This window comes from Astatotilapia calliptera, chromosome 3, assembly GCF_964374335.1.
Source record: "Astatotilapia calliptera chromosome 3, fAstCal68.1, whole genome shotgun sequence".
NCBI lineage: Eukaryota > Metazoa > Chordata > Actinopteri > Cichliformes > Cichlidae > Astatotilapia > Astatotilapia calliptera.
In genome coordinates, this window is record NC_137424.1 from 16,054,304 (window position 1) to 16,067,397 (window position 13,094).

General features: G+C 40.1%; 1 long non-coding RNA gene and 1 pseudogene across 2 annotated transcripts in view; both read right to left on the minus strand.

Annotated features, from left to right (window-relative positions):
• LOC113017624 (protein NLRC3-like) overlaps positions 1–13,094 on the minus strand; it is a 153,312-nt pseudogene that overhangs the window by 19,885 nt on the left and 120,333 nt on the right. The gene's annotated exons all lie outside the window — the stretch shown is intronic.
• LOC145425271 (uncharacterized) lies at positions 1,204–5,595 on the minus strand. The gene is made up of 2 exons (XR_013905928.1): positions 5,191–5,595; positions 1,204–2,760 (listed from the first exon to the last, which is right to left on the minus strand). It is a non-coding gene; the product is annotated as an uncharacterized LOC145425271 (long non-coding RNA).

Consider the following 13,094-nt stretch of genomic DNA (forward strand, 5'->3'; position numbering starts at 1 on the left):
AGTTTAGGATCCAGATGTGTGAGGTCTAGATTTACACCTCTGATTAAAATAAATAGTTAAAAACAGCCAATTGAGTCCAAATGTGTCTTAAACCAGATAAACTGACAGTTACAGCTGAGCCTGTGTGTCCTTGGAGACACTGCTTTGCTACAGAGATGCAGAAACCAGGAAACATTAAAATCATTTAAATCAGAGAGTTCTTGTTCCTAACAGCTCACCTCTCTGCAGCAGAGACTTTAAAATCAATGATAAAATCTTACGCCTAAATTAACTTTACTGTTAACGAGTTTTCATGTTTCTGTAATCCACCAGTGTGCTCATGCTTTTTTAATTGAAAACATATTTTTAATGATCAAATATAATTATGTTTGTTATTTGTGGATTTTAAATGTCCTTGACAGAGACAGATGATGATCATTATCCTGCACTGTGGTCTCAGGTTTGGTCGAGCTAGCACAAAGAATGGCTATGTTGAACTTCCTCCTGGGATCTACACTAAGAAGTGAGTCCAACATTAGCAGGGTCTCTTTCCTTTATCTGGATTCACTTTAGCATTCACAGTCACGTGAAGCTTGTTATTAACTCGATAAGTCAACCCAGGCTTTCAGCTGAGCGCTCACATGAAACACATGGTGTTGGCAGCATCTGATCAATCATATTCATGGAGACGTGTATCAGCAACAGAGCAGCTGAGTTTGCAGAAGGAAGTCAAACTAAACCATAGGCTATACCACCTGAAACACCTGAGTGGAAGCTCCTCCCTACACTGTGTTTGAAGCAAAGCACAAAGGAGACACCTGCTGGAGCAGCTGGAGTCCTACAGACACTCAGCCTCTTCACTACACAAACACCTCCTACAACATCCACTCTTTCCACTCTGACTGCTGTGTTTGTGGGAACACTCCAACACACACCGCTTCACACACCAACATAGAAATGTGTGTGAAAAAGAGCTGAGCTGATATTAAACATGAGGATTTATTCAGAAATACAGAGTCAGGAACAACATCTAGACACACATTACCTCTCAGCAGCAGAAGAACAGCCTTTAAAGTTTATACCGATATCCTTTGACTCGTTGCTCTTTAAGGAAACACAGCTGGGTTCAGGTCCAGGAGATTCTGGCCTCTTATTGATCCTAAAAGAAAAACAATCGTCGCGTATTATTGAGGATGAGAACAAAACAACGAAGGTCCAGAAGAATTAGGTCAAACGATGATTTTAATGAACACATGCGTAGGGAGATGAACACCGTTACACAATCAGCGTCGATCTCCGCCCAAAAGCACACAAGCAGTTGCTTTTATAACATCAGGATATTATTACGCCCCCTCTTGTGTCAGAACAGATACTTGCATGAGTTAAAAACACAAATGTTCTGTTGACAACTTTTGACACAGTTTGAAAAGAACATCGTCTCCACGCCAGGTGCTTCCTGTAGCTCGTCTTGCTTTCACTTATCCCTGGAACATCAGACGCACGTCCTGCAGCAAACTATCACTTATGCAGGCACAAAATGCAGTTACAAGCAAAATATGTCTGAACTCTAACCTAGAATATAAGTCTACCTACGGTGTGTGTGTGTGTGTGTGTGTGTGTGTGTGTGTGTGTGTGTGTGTGTGTGTGTGTGTGTGTGTGTGTGTGTGGATGTCTCGACCTCAATTGCACTCTGTCTCACCTCTCGCCTACTAAAGCTCACACCCAGACTCTCATATGTGTAACAATTTAACTGAAACTATATGTGTAATATATTGAATAAATGCTTTAATCAAATGCCACTACTCAAAGCTCAATAAAAAGGATATAAACGAATAAAAGATAATAATGAATACTTGTATCATGTGTGTTTTGTAAGCGTGTAGGCAATCCTTCCATACCTCTAAGTCACTTTGCACAATAGATCGGCATCGCGACATCGCGCCAGACGAAGCTTCTGACCATCAATTATCAGACTGAGCTTAAACTCTTTAAAAGCACAAACTGCAAGATGTGTATAAAAATAGTTATAACTGCACCTGGAATAAAGGTTAATATGGGATTATGATAACACCTGTAAAACAAGTTTTAACGTAATACCAACAGCATCAATAAATGCTTTGATGAAATGATGATTAATGCAATGGTAATGATAATGGTTATGACAGTAACAGTAACATATCTCCCTGATCTCCACACAATAAATGTAACAGCTTCATGTGACAGGAAGGAAAAAAAGGAAATGTTAAATTAAAGACATGATGAACAATCTGAAACTCATAAAAATAATGTACTTACTCTTTGTCACATAACAGTCTTTTGTTAAAGTTTACAATAATACCCTTTGACATGTTGCTCTTTAAAACACACTTTTACTCCCTGACCTTTGACCCAGTGTGACATGTTGACTCACTACCTCAGACAGCTTAAAAATAGTCTTTTTGTTTTTTGGTGCTGCCTAAAAGAACCGTAAATATCTGTCCTATATACAGTTATGTTCATATATTTTTGTACTACATCAGGAAACTCAAAAACATAGTTTGTAACATTTTAATCCTTATTTTTAAAACTGTTTTTGTCATTTTTCTTCTCCCATTGCATCAAAAATCATTATTTACACTGAATAAATGAGTCAGCAGCTCTCTTACATTGTTGCTGCAGGTTCATTACTGAAGTCTGGAGGTCTTCCTTTGGACCGGTCACTCCTCACAGACACACAGCTGGATGCTGCAGATCCTGCTCCATCCTCTTCCTCCATCTTCTTGATGTCAGGGTGGAGTTAGTCTGAGAGGCAAACACACACACTCAGAGGTGCTGTTGTACTGGAAGCATCACACTGACGGGTTTCTAAAGTTCTCATTGATCATTTCATGGAGTTTCTGTGGTAAACACTGTCCTGTGACGTATGTGTTATGGTGAGGGTCATGAGGGCTAACCAGCCCCACTCCTTACTCCTCATATTTCAGCCTGAAGCACAATAACAGCCTAAACCTAACCAGGGCCCTATTTCAGGAAGCCGGTTTAGAAAACTCAGAGTGAAAAACGATACTCAGGGTTGAGTAACCCCGAACTGTCCAACTCGGAATATTCGGTTTCAGAAAGGCTGATAACAATTAGTTCAATCAACGCGGAGTTGCTTTAACCCCAAGTGAAGCGCGCGCACGAGGATACATAAAGCCCTGATTAGTGGAGCACAGATTAAGCGAGTCACCATGGAGACAGAGGGAAAGAAGGCGCGGTCAATGTATTTCACAGCGCTTGAGGCCGAAATTCTGATGGCAGCATATGCCGATAACATGCAAATTTTGCAGAAAAAAAGTAACACAGCCTCAGCTGCAAAAGAAAGGGAGCATGCATGGCAAAACATAGCCGACAGAGTCAATGCGTGAGTGTTAATTTAAACATTGATCTAGGGATTTCCACCCATTTAACATGTTATTTCATTTTTTATTTTATACATTTTATTTTGTGATGTGATGTGAGCGCAGGTGCAACCCAACAGGCCCCAAACGTTCCTGGCAGCAAGTAAAAATGAAACATAAAAATATAGTCCAAACAGGTAAGGTGTAATTGAGCCATAGTGCTTGGTCTGTTTGTCCCATGTAAATCAATTGCAGTTAGAGGCTACATTAATTTTCTTTCTGTAAGCACTTATTGAAATTATCTGAGCACATTACAAGTACATATTTGCTTACTCTGTATGCTCAAATGTGACCCGTTATGGCCACTAGAAAAAAAAGCGGAGGCCCGAAAAACAGGTGGGGGTCCTCCACCACCACCACTCACAGAGCCTGGCCACTTGGCTTCCACATTTGTGATAATGTTGGCAGCATCACATATGATCTTCACAGTGCAGAGAACACAAATTAGCATCCATTACTATAATGAAATGATTTGTTAGTTTGAAATGCTACAGGGAACTATGTACCTGCACATTAATGCTGTGGAAAGACTTCCTGTTCACATAGTCTCCTTCATTTACTGAAGGAGCAATGATTGGAATGTGAGTGCCATCTATACAGCCAATCACGCCTGGGAACCGTGAGAATAAATGTAAAATTTAAGTAGTAGTTCAAGTATCACCACATCATGAATTAAGTTTTGTTCATCCTGCTACCTGCAATTTTGTGGAATCCCTCTTTGATGAATCTTGTGGGTCTATGACCGGGGAACACCACAAACGAGTACAGGAGACGTTTCAGTGCAACTGTAACATTCCTGACTGCCCGACAGACGGTAGCCTTGGAAACGTGCTCAGCGTCACCAATATTATACAGAAAGCTCCCGTTTGCAAAAAACCGAAGTGCAATACAAATAATATGTACAGAACTGAGAGAATGTCCACGATGTGTCCTATGAGCAATATTAGGCCTGAGGATGTTATTCAAATAACTTATAGATTGTGCTGAAAAACGGTAACGTTCACACAGGAAATCATCAGGAAATGATAAAATGTCCGAACGCGCTCTAATCACTCTCTCCCGGCGGAGAGCTCTGCAGAGAATTTGGGCTTCAACATCTACTGGCTCTTCAAGGAAGGAGCACGCCATGTCTGACACTTCCTACAGTCAGGTTTCCGACACAGAGGCGGAGAACGTCAGGGTTAGTTGAAGTAAACCTGCTAGGGGGCAGGTTAGCTTCACGGAGTGTGTCGTCATAGTAACTCACTCAGGATTAATCTAAACTCGCTTTGTGAAACCGAAAACCCAGAGTTTTCGTTAACTCAGGGTATACTTACTCAGAGTTTGCACTAAACCGGCTTCCTGAAACAGGGCCCTGAACCCTGAACGAACCCACCTGTTCTCTGATTGGATTGTTAAATTTGTGATTGACATGACATTGGCCAATCAAATGAAAGGCAGAAAAATAGGGACGTACTTGTAACTTGAAACTTGAGTGCAGAGTTTCACACGTATTGCTTGGCTAAGTCCACACACAAATCTTTTTTCCACCTACAAATCCTGGTTTACAAGTACAAAATATTTATGACCACAATTTGAGCCCATACAGCCACAGACTGACGGAGGCAGGAGAAGCTGCCTACAGACATCAGTCAGTGGATCCACAGTAACATCGAGTTCAGCTGCTGATCATCAACTGTTTCTGTCTCGTTCCCAGACTCTGATCTCACATAAAACGAAGCAGATTTATGCTGAAACTGAGCTGCACACAGCTGATGTCAGCCAGGAAAACAGTACAGACTGCTAACGTTACCTTAACATGGAGACGATCAACTGCGCCACAACATTCACGAAAGCGAAAGTAAAAGCGACGGAAGGAAACGCCCAGAGAGGCGTTTGAGGGACGGTCAGAGTCAGGAACCTCAGAAACGCATCAGGCTGGAGTTTAAGTTTTAATCTGTAGTCTCACACACCACTTGTGCAGAGCACTTTTTTGTTTTGGTTCACATCGGTTGATATTCTGCTGCAAACAACTAATGAGGACATTTTCTAAAAGCTTTGAGTGTCCATCAGGATCCTGTAGAAACAGCTTCTGGCTGCAGCTGCTGTGGAGCTCCACAGTAACCGGAAACACGTAACTTCAGTTAAATCGACTTTGACAGCGAAAACTAAATTGCGTTTTTGTTACTATTGATGCTGCTGAGAAATAAAAATGGTTTTAAGTTTTTTTTAACACTCTGGGTTTGTTCATAAAAATTCCCCTAAATTGTTCGTGGCCAAAAGTGACACTTGCTGTTTCGCTGATTCATTTATTTTTTTTACAGTACATCGCGTTGTGCGTTCTGATTGCTGTAGACCATTGTCAATCAATCTAGTCCAGTGTCTCCTGTACAGGAGCGGTCCCTAATAGGCCCACGGACCGGTCCGTGAGTCTTTTGGTACCGTTCCGCGAGAGTTGATCCTCCGGTGTGAAATGTATGGTTGTAGTTGTGTGTCTTATTTTGAAAGAACTATTTACGCGTTACCATAGTGACCAGAGAGCATTAAAAAGCAGAGAGGAGGATGTCACTGTCATTGTTGTTGGCGCACAGCTCAAGTCACGTTTATTATTATATTTACAAAACACCACAGTTTCTTTTTTTTATTCTTTTGTTGTATTTATCCGCGACACCTTAAAGGTCGTTCCCTGAAAATATTGTCTGACATTAAAGTGGTCTGTGGTGCAAAAAGGTTGGGGACTCCTGCTGTACAGTACAGAATGCGTTTAGCTGTTGAATTTACATAAATCTTCGATCGCTAGCAGTGTAACTCTGAAGTGCTGCACTGTGTGTTTGTACGTTTTCTCCCAAACAAACACAACAATGCCGACGAAACGTTTTGCACCCTCAAATGCACCTTCAGGTTTCATTCCATGATACTGGACTTATGTTTCTACGAAGGTTTGAACTCTAAGAGTGTTTAACATGATAGTGATTTATTGATTCTAACCCTAAATCTATCCAGTAATGTCTGCACATATTTTCAGTACTGATTTTAAAGTGTTTTAATCCTTCTGTCACTCAGGGAACCCAATAAGGATTCAAATACTTCAAAAGTCAACCAATGACATTGATGTGTAAGACTATTTAATAATTATTTATTGTTTATATTTCATTTATTCATTCATTCTTTGCACTGTGATTTAACCCATCTTTGTGTAAAGCAGGGGTGTCAAACTCCAGGCCTTGAGAGCCAGCGTGCTGAAGCTTTTAAATGTATCTCTGCTGCAACACACCTGAATAAAATTATTAGGTCATTAGCATGACTCTACCCTACTCAAGTAAATTTAAATAAATGTAAGTACATACCACCAGGTAGCTCCACTTGTACCCAGTGTAACGGGAAGTGAGAGGGTTAGGTTTTGGCGCTTTGAATGTTCAGTTGTGTGATGCAGCGATTAACGTTTGAGTAAAATATTGGGCTCCCTCGTGTCTTCCCTACATTCCTCCACAATGTCCGTTTTTGCAAAAATGTACTTCTAGAAGTACTTTTATTGCACGATGTTCATTCACTCATGAGCTGCTGCAACATGAATCAAATGGCTGAACTGCCACCTTGGCGTGCAGTCAAGTTCTACAGTCTGCTAATGATCTAATAATAAGTATTAATATTCCTCACTCACCTTACTAAATGTTTGTGAACACAGCCAGAAACATTTGCATCACAAACACAGACTAGTGTTTATTAGCAGAAGCTTTTGGGTGGTTGCTCTCAAACCTGTGTACAAGTTGAAGCATTAATGGTCCCTTCACTGATTTCCAGGTATCCAATGTCAGGGCTAACAGATGGATTCAGACGCAGGCAGCGTTCTGGCAAGCAAAGGGTTGACAATTTATTAACACAGAAGGGAAACCACAGTGATGTGTATATACAGTGCATGGGGCAGGGCTTCAGGGCTCCAGGGGAAGGAATCCACACTCGCTCCCCACTCGGCCCAAACTCCGCCACTCCTCTTCTTACGCACACTCGCTTCTCCACAGCCACTCTCGCTCCAATTTCCACTTATGTTCCACACAGGGATCACAAGTCAGGGTCCGCCACCAGTTCCGGGGAGATCTAAACACAAAGAGTCCAATTAGATCAATACGCCACACAACACTGAGAGAGTTTGTCTTAGGAGAGCTGAGAGCACGAACATGGGAGGTTCAACGTTCCAGTGCCGAATACTCCGTGCCGCAGCGTTAAATAGGCAAGGGGGACGCCGCCTGATCAGCAACAGGTGTAGAAATCACCGCAGATACGTGGGCCAAGGGTGAGAGCCCACAATGAGCTCCACCCAGGGAAGCAGGAGAGAAAACAAAACAAACCTGTGGCCAACATGAGCGAGCCGGAGAGGCACAGGGACCATGACAGCCAATACCAAGTGCACAAGTTCACCCCAGATGGTTCCTCTTCTCTGTAACTTGGAGGATGTGGAGTAGGCTGTATTTTAATCAAAGACATATCAATCAATCAATCAATCAATCAATCAATCAATCAATCAATCAATAACCATGTCTAAAAACAACACAGGTTGACCAAAGTGCTGTACACAGTAAAAGAAAAAGTAAAAAGTAGAAACAAATACACACAATGAACAAAACAAAAAATAATCCCAAATTTCTTTTTTTTCCTGAAGGGGTCAAACACTTTTATGCAAGAATGACAGCGAGGTGAAAAACCTTCACCCACAAGAAAACTCGAGCTGTGACTCATAGTACGAACACACACCTCACAGTAACACACTTTGTTTAATGTGAACTTTTTGCCAAGCTAGCTAATCCTGACCAACACACCAGACACAGAAGATAAAGGAACGATGTTTTACTGTTAGAGACAGAAAGGTTCAAACATTTTGGCAGAGGGCTAAAAGGGGCTAAAATTACCCAAAAAGAAATTCCATTTGACCAAAAACACTTAATTTTTAAAAAATTAAGTATATAGTTATGAATAATGAACAAATAATTAACAAACTGGGGTTTATAAATCGTGTAACACATCCTTATGGTAAGAAATTTTACCTTAATGCGTTACATGTGTTAGAAGTCAATGTATCTTTAACAATATACTCCTTATTTTATATCTCCTGATCCTTCACAGAGCTGCATGAACCTGTTGTTGATGTCAGAGAGTCAAACTCTGCTGAAGAGTGGGTTGTTTCCTGTTCAGCCACTGGTCGACCTGCTCCCACTGTAACACTCTCACAACAAGACCTCAGCTTCTCACAGTACAACACTGTCAGTGTGTCCAACACCAACGCTACATTCACTGTCACCACTACAGCTGTGCTCTCAGGTTCACGTAAACACAGCACACAGGTGGGATGTGCAGCACGAGTGCTCTCTGCTCCTCACAGAGAGGTGATGGAGACGATTCCTGAGGTCCAGCAGACGTCAGATTATCAGTGATGGTGAGAAACTGAGATGCAATAACAATGCATTGTGCTAGTATGCATTTTCTCTTTGATCAATAATTGATGTATTCATTTTGATCAGTGTCACATTTTTCCTGCTTTTTCAAGTTTCCTCCTGGATCATTGTATTAGCTGCAGTATTGGTGATGATGGTGTTTGTCAGTGTTGCTGCTCTGCAGTAGGCTACTCTTTAAAGAAAAAGACCAGATAACTTTCATTTTTCATTTCTTGTCATTTTTTTCTACACCAAAATCTATCCAATAATATCTGCATAACATTTTCTACTTGTGATTTAGTTATTAATTCTTTGCTTCAGGATTCAATCGGTCTTTGTCTAGTATTAAATTTTATGTCTCCCATTTAATCCCACTGGCTTTAAAGTGTTTCACCAGATTTTTACGAAGTATTTCCAGTCTTTTGTTGTCTCTGTCCCAAATGTTCTGAAATGTGTTGCATGTATTAAAAGAAGTTGGACCAAAAAATGTACTATGTACTTATAAACTTACATTTATGAAAGCTGAACAAACATTGATGTACTTGACTTTTGTAACAGTGAAAAGGCGATCTGTTTTTATTGATAAATATATATGTTTGCATTACTGTTATTTAGATTGCCATGTTAGAACGTAGCAAACAACATTGTTTGTTCCTCTATGGTTTCTTTATTTTTACAAATCTAAATGTTTTTGGTCAAAAGATTAATAATTTCATATTGAGGTCAGATGGTCAGCAGTTTTGATGTTTTTGCAGAGATTTTATTTTTTGCAAAATAGCACAAGTAAACATTAAAAGTAGTTCCTAAATCAAGGCATTTATTATTAAGGCGGCCATTATTATGGCCCTGTGTGGAAAAAGTGATTGCCCCCTAAACCTAATAACTGGTTGGGCCACCCTGAGTAGAAACATCTGCAATAAAGCGTTTGGGATAACTGGCAATGAGTCCTTTACGAGGTGGTGGAAGAATTTCTGCCCACTCATCTTTGCAAAATTGTTGTAATTCAGCCACACTGGAGGGTTTTTGAGTATGAACCACCTTTCCAAGGTCACAGCACCTCAATCAGATTCACGTATGAACTTTGGCTAAGCCATTCCAAAGTCTTTCTTTTGTTTTACTTAAGCTGCTTAGAGGTGGACTTGTTGGTGTGCTTTGGATCAAGTGCACTTCAGCTTGTGGTCGTGAACAGATGGCCAGACATTCTCCTTCAGGATCCCAGAAACTGGATTCTGTTCATCTTGACGTTGCATCTCCAGACTGAGAGATCTCAATTACTTTGTTTCTTATTTGCTTCTGAATTTCCTTGGATTGCGCCATGATGTGTAGTTTTTGAGGATCTTTTGGTCTACTCTACTTTGTCAGACAGGTCCTGTTTAAGTGATTGATTCAGCACAGGTTTGGCAGTAATCGGGCCTGGCTATGACTATGGAAAAATTGTATATTTTCTATTGATAAATGCAAATATTTTATGTCTGTTATGTGCATTGCCGTGTGGAGAATATAAGGAAAACAATTGTGTGGTTTACATTGTTTCTTCCTCTTAGATTTCTTGATTTTTTTTTAAAATTGCAATAACTTTATGTTAATTTCAGTGCACTTTCACATTTCTTTAAATTCAAACTACAGTCCTGTGAATAACTAGAAACACTTCTAGCAGCACAAATGTGAGCTAATTGTTTTCTGCTTGACTTTATCAGTCTCTCATATTGTTGTGGAGGAATGTTGGCCCACTCTTCATTACAACGTTGCTTCAGTTCTTTGAGCTTTGTGGGCATTTATTTAAGCACAGCTCTCTGAATGTCCCAGGTTGAGGTCTGGACTTTGCTTTTCAGCTATTCTGCTGTAGATTTGCTGCTGTGTTTGGGATCATTGTTCGACTGCAAGACCTAAACTTTACCTATTAAACAGTTAACTCTGTATTTTACACTTTATGTGAATATTGTTGCAGATTTCAATTATTAATGTTTTTATAACTTTGTTCTTTCTTATATTTAATATTATACAATATTTATACTTCATGTCTCTGTCTTCTTTTGAACACTCCAGCACAGCATCACTATAACTTTGTCCTCACTGACAATAAAGCTGTTTTATATATTTCATTGCAAATGTTTCAAGCAATTTGTAGCTGTATCTTAAGATATTTTGTTAATAATATAGTATTTTATATTGTTTTTTTCCCCATATTTGAGAAATATTTAACATGTAAAAGTCTGTTTATGTACAATTTGGTGATATTAGCCCTGATTATTGGAGGAACTTGTACATGAAGCAGATTTCTGAGACTTCAGATTTGAAGGTTGTTGTCATATAATCTAAATGATGGCAGATTAACGTTCCCTACCTCTGTCCTACAACCACAGGACTCCTTTGCATTCGACTGATAGAAATTTCAAGCTCAGTGTTAATGAAGATTTCAAAGGCCTTAGTGCAGGGGTAGGGAACGTCTAAAACCTGCAGGGACACCGGCCCTCGAGGCCTGGAGTTCCCTACCGCTGCCTTAGTGTGAAAGGAATGAAGCTGTAGCGCCTCCCAGTGGTTGAAAAGAGGTACACAAGAGGTTAGAAATAAGAGGCTGTAGAAATAACATTACAGAAAAGCAGGACATGCTCAAGCAAAACATTATAGAAAGTCTGTCACGGTTCTGGGTCAGTTTGACCCAGTATTTTGAGTTGTCATGTTTTTGCAGGTTTAGTTTAGTTCCATGTGTCATTTTCTGTCTCTCTCTCTATGTCGAGTCTGCGTCTTACTGTGATGGTTTCTTGTTCCTGTTTTATTGTGAAGGTCTGCGTCTCATGTGAGTGTGTTCAGAGGGAGAAGTGTCTCTTTACACTGTGGAAGCCAGCCTACAACACCTTATTTCCAGTTACCCCTGGTTATTGGACTCACTGCGTCCGCTCGTACAGAATTTTGTTCTTCACGAGCTTCACCTACACCCCCCCGCCGCTACCGCTCGCCTGCTCATGCAGTGATATCATCAGTGACAAGTCAGGTGATAGAGGCTAATGCAAAATGGTGTTTCAGTGAGGCAGAATTTATTATGACAATACATTTTTTTTAAATACTCAGTATGAATTAAACAGGTTAAAGGTCAATGCTCTGTTGTAATATAAAGACAAAATGATTGACAGCAGCCCAGCAATATCAGTAAAACGCAAATTAGCCACATGGTGCTATGTAAGGAGCTCTGTGATTGGTTAGGAAAGGACAGACTGGCCACCTCGATTTTTCTTCACTGCACATTGATCCATAGCTTTGCTCTGTAAAGGCTAACAAAGTGCTTTTGCTTTACAAAGACATTCAGCGTCGGTATTCACTCTTTTAAAATGCCACTGAACACTGGAGTGAAATGGAGCCCTGATCCTCAGAGTTTTATTGTTGCTAACATTTCTTATAGATAGCACAGATAGTGCCCCACTGCAGTAATCACTCATGTCTAGATATTCCTGTTAAAAAGGAGTTTTTCTTCCCCACTGTAACATGGCAAACATAGCAAACGGATAATCCAGCTGAAGCTTCAGACAGCCGTCAGACAGTGAAACACTGCCATCTGCTGGACGCGAATAACAAAGACGCTGCTTTGACGGGTGAGGGAGTTTCAACAAGTCTGCAACGACTCAAGCATCAAACTACAGAACTATTCTAGCGGACATGGTGCTCTAATGACTGCTTCATTAACGCAGGTCAGAAAGGATAATAGAACCTCAATAAATTATGAAATACAAAACTTACTGGTTCACTGCGCACACAAAACGTCTCTTATTAGCACAACACTGCTCAGGGCTCAGAGGATATTCCTTATAACCTATTAAACCTTAGCATGTTATTTTGAAGTGTTACAGGTGAAACAGCCAACCAGTGAAGTTACCTGTAATTTCAACATTGAGCTACAAAAATGCTTTTTTTTTTTTTTTTTATTTTTTTATTTTTTTTTTACAGTTTTGCAATTTTACACAAGTTTTATCATCAGTGTCACAATGACTGCTGCTAAAATTGAGTGTGAGCTTGTTGTTGGTCTGATTAAAAGGTTAAATGTAAAAGCATAATTTAAACATGTGATGTGAGGTCATTAATTACAGTGCAGGTGTCCTGCTTTAGGATCATAAATTAATACTTCCAAAACAGTAAAGTTGTAGAGAATCTATGTTCATTATCGTTGCTAATCATGGAAAGACAAAGACGTCAGACTCTGCTGAAAAATATTACACCCTCCTACTCTCTGCACACAGCGGTCTGAGGGACCTTCCAGGATCGGGGATTTTATTTATTTTGTTCTTTTTTGGTCTTACTG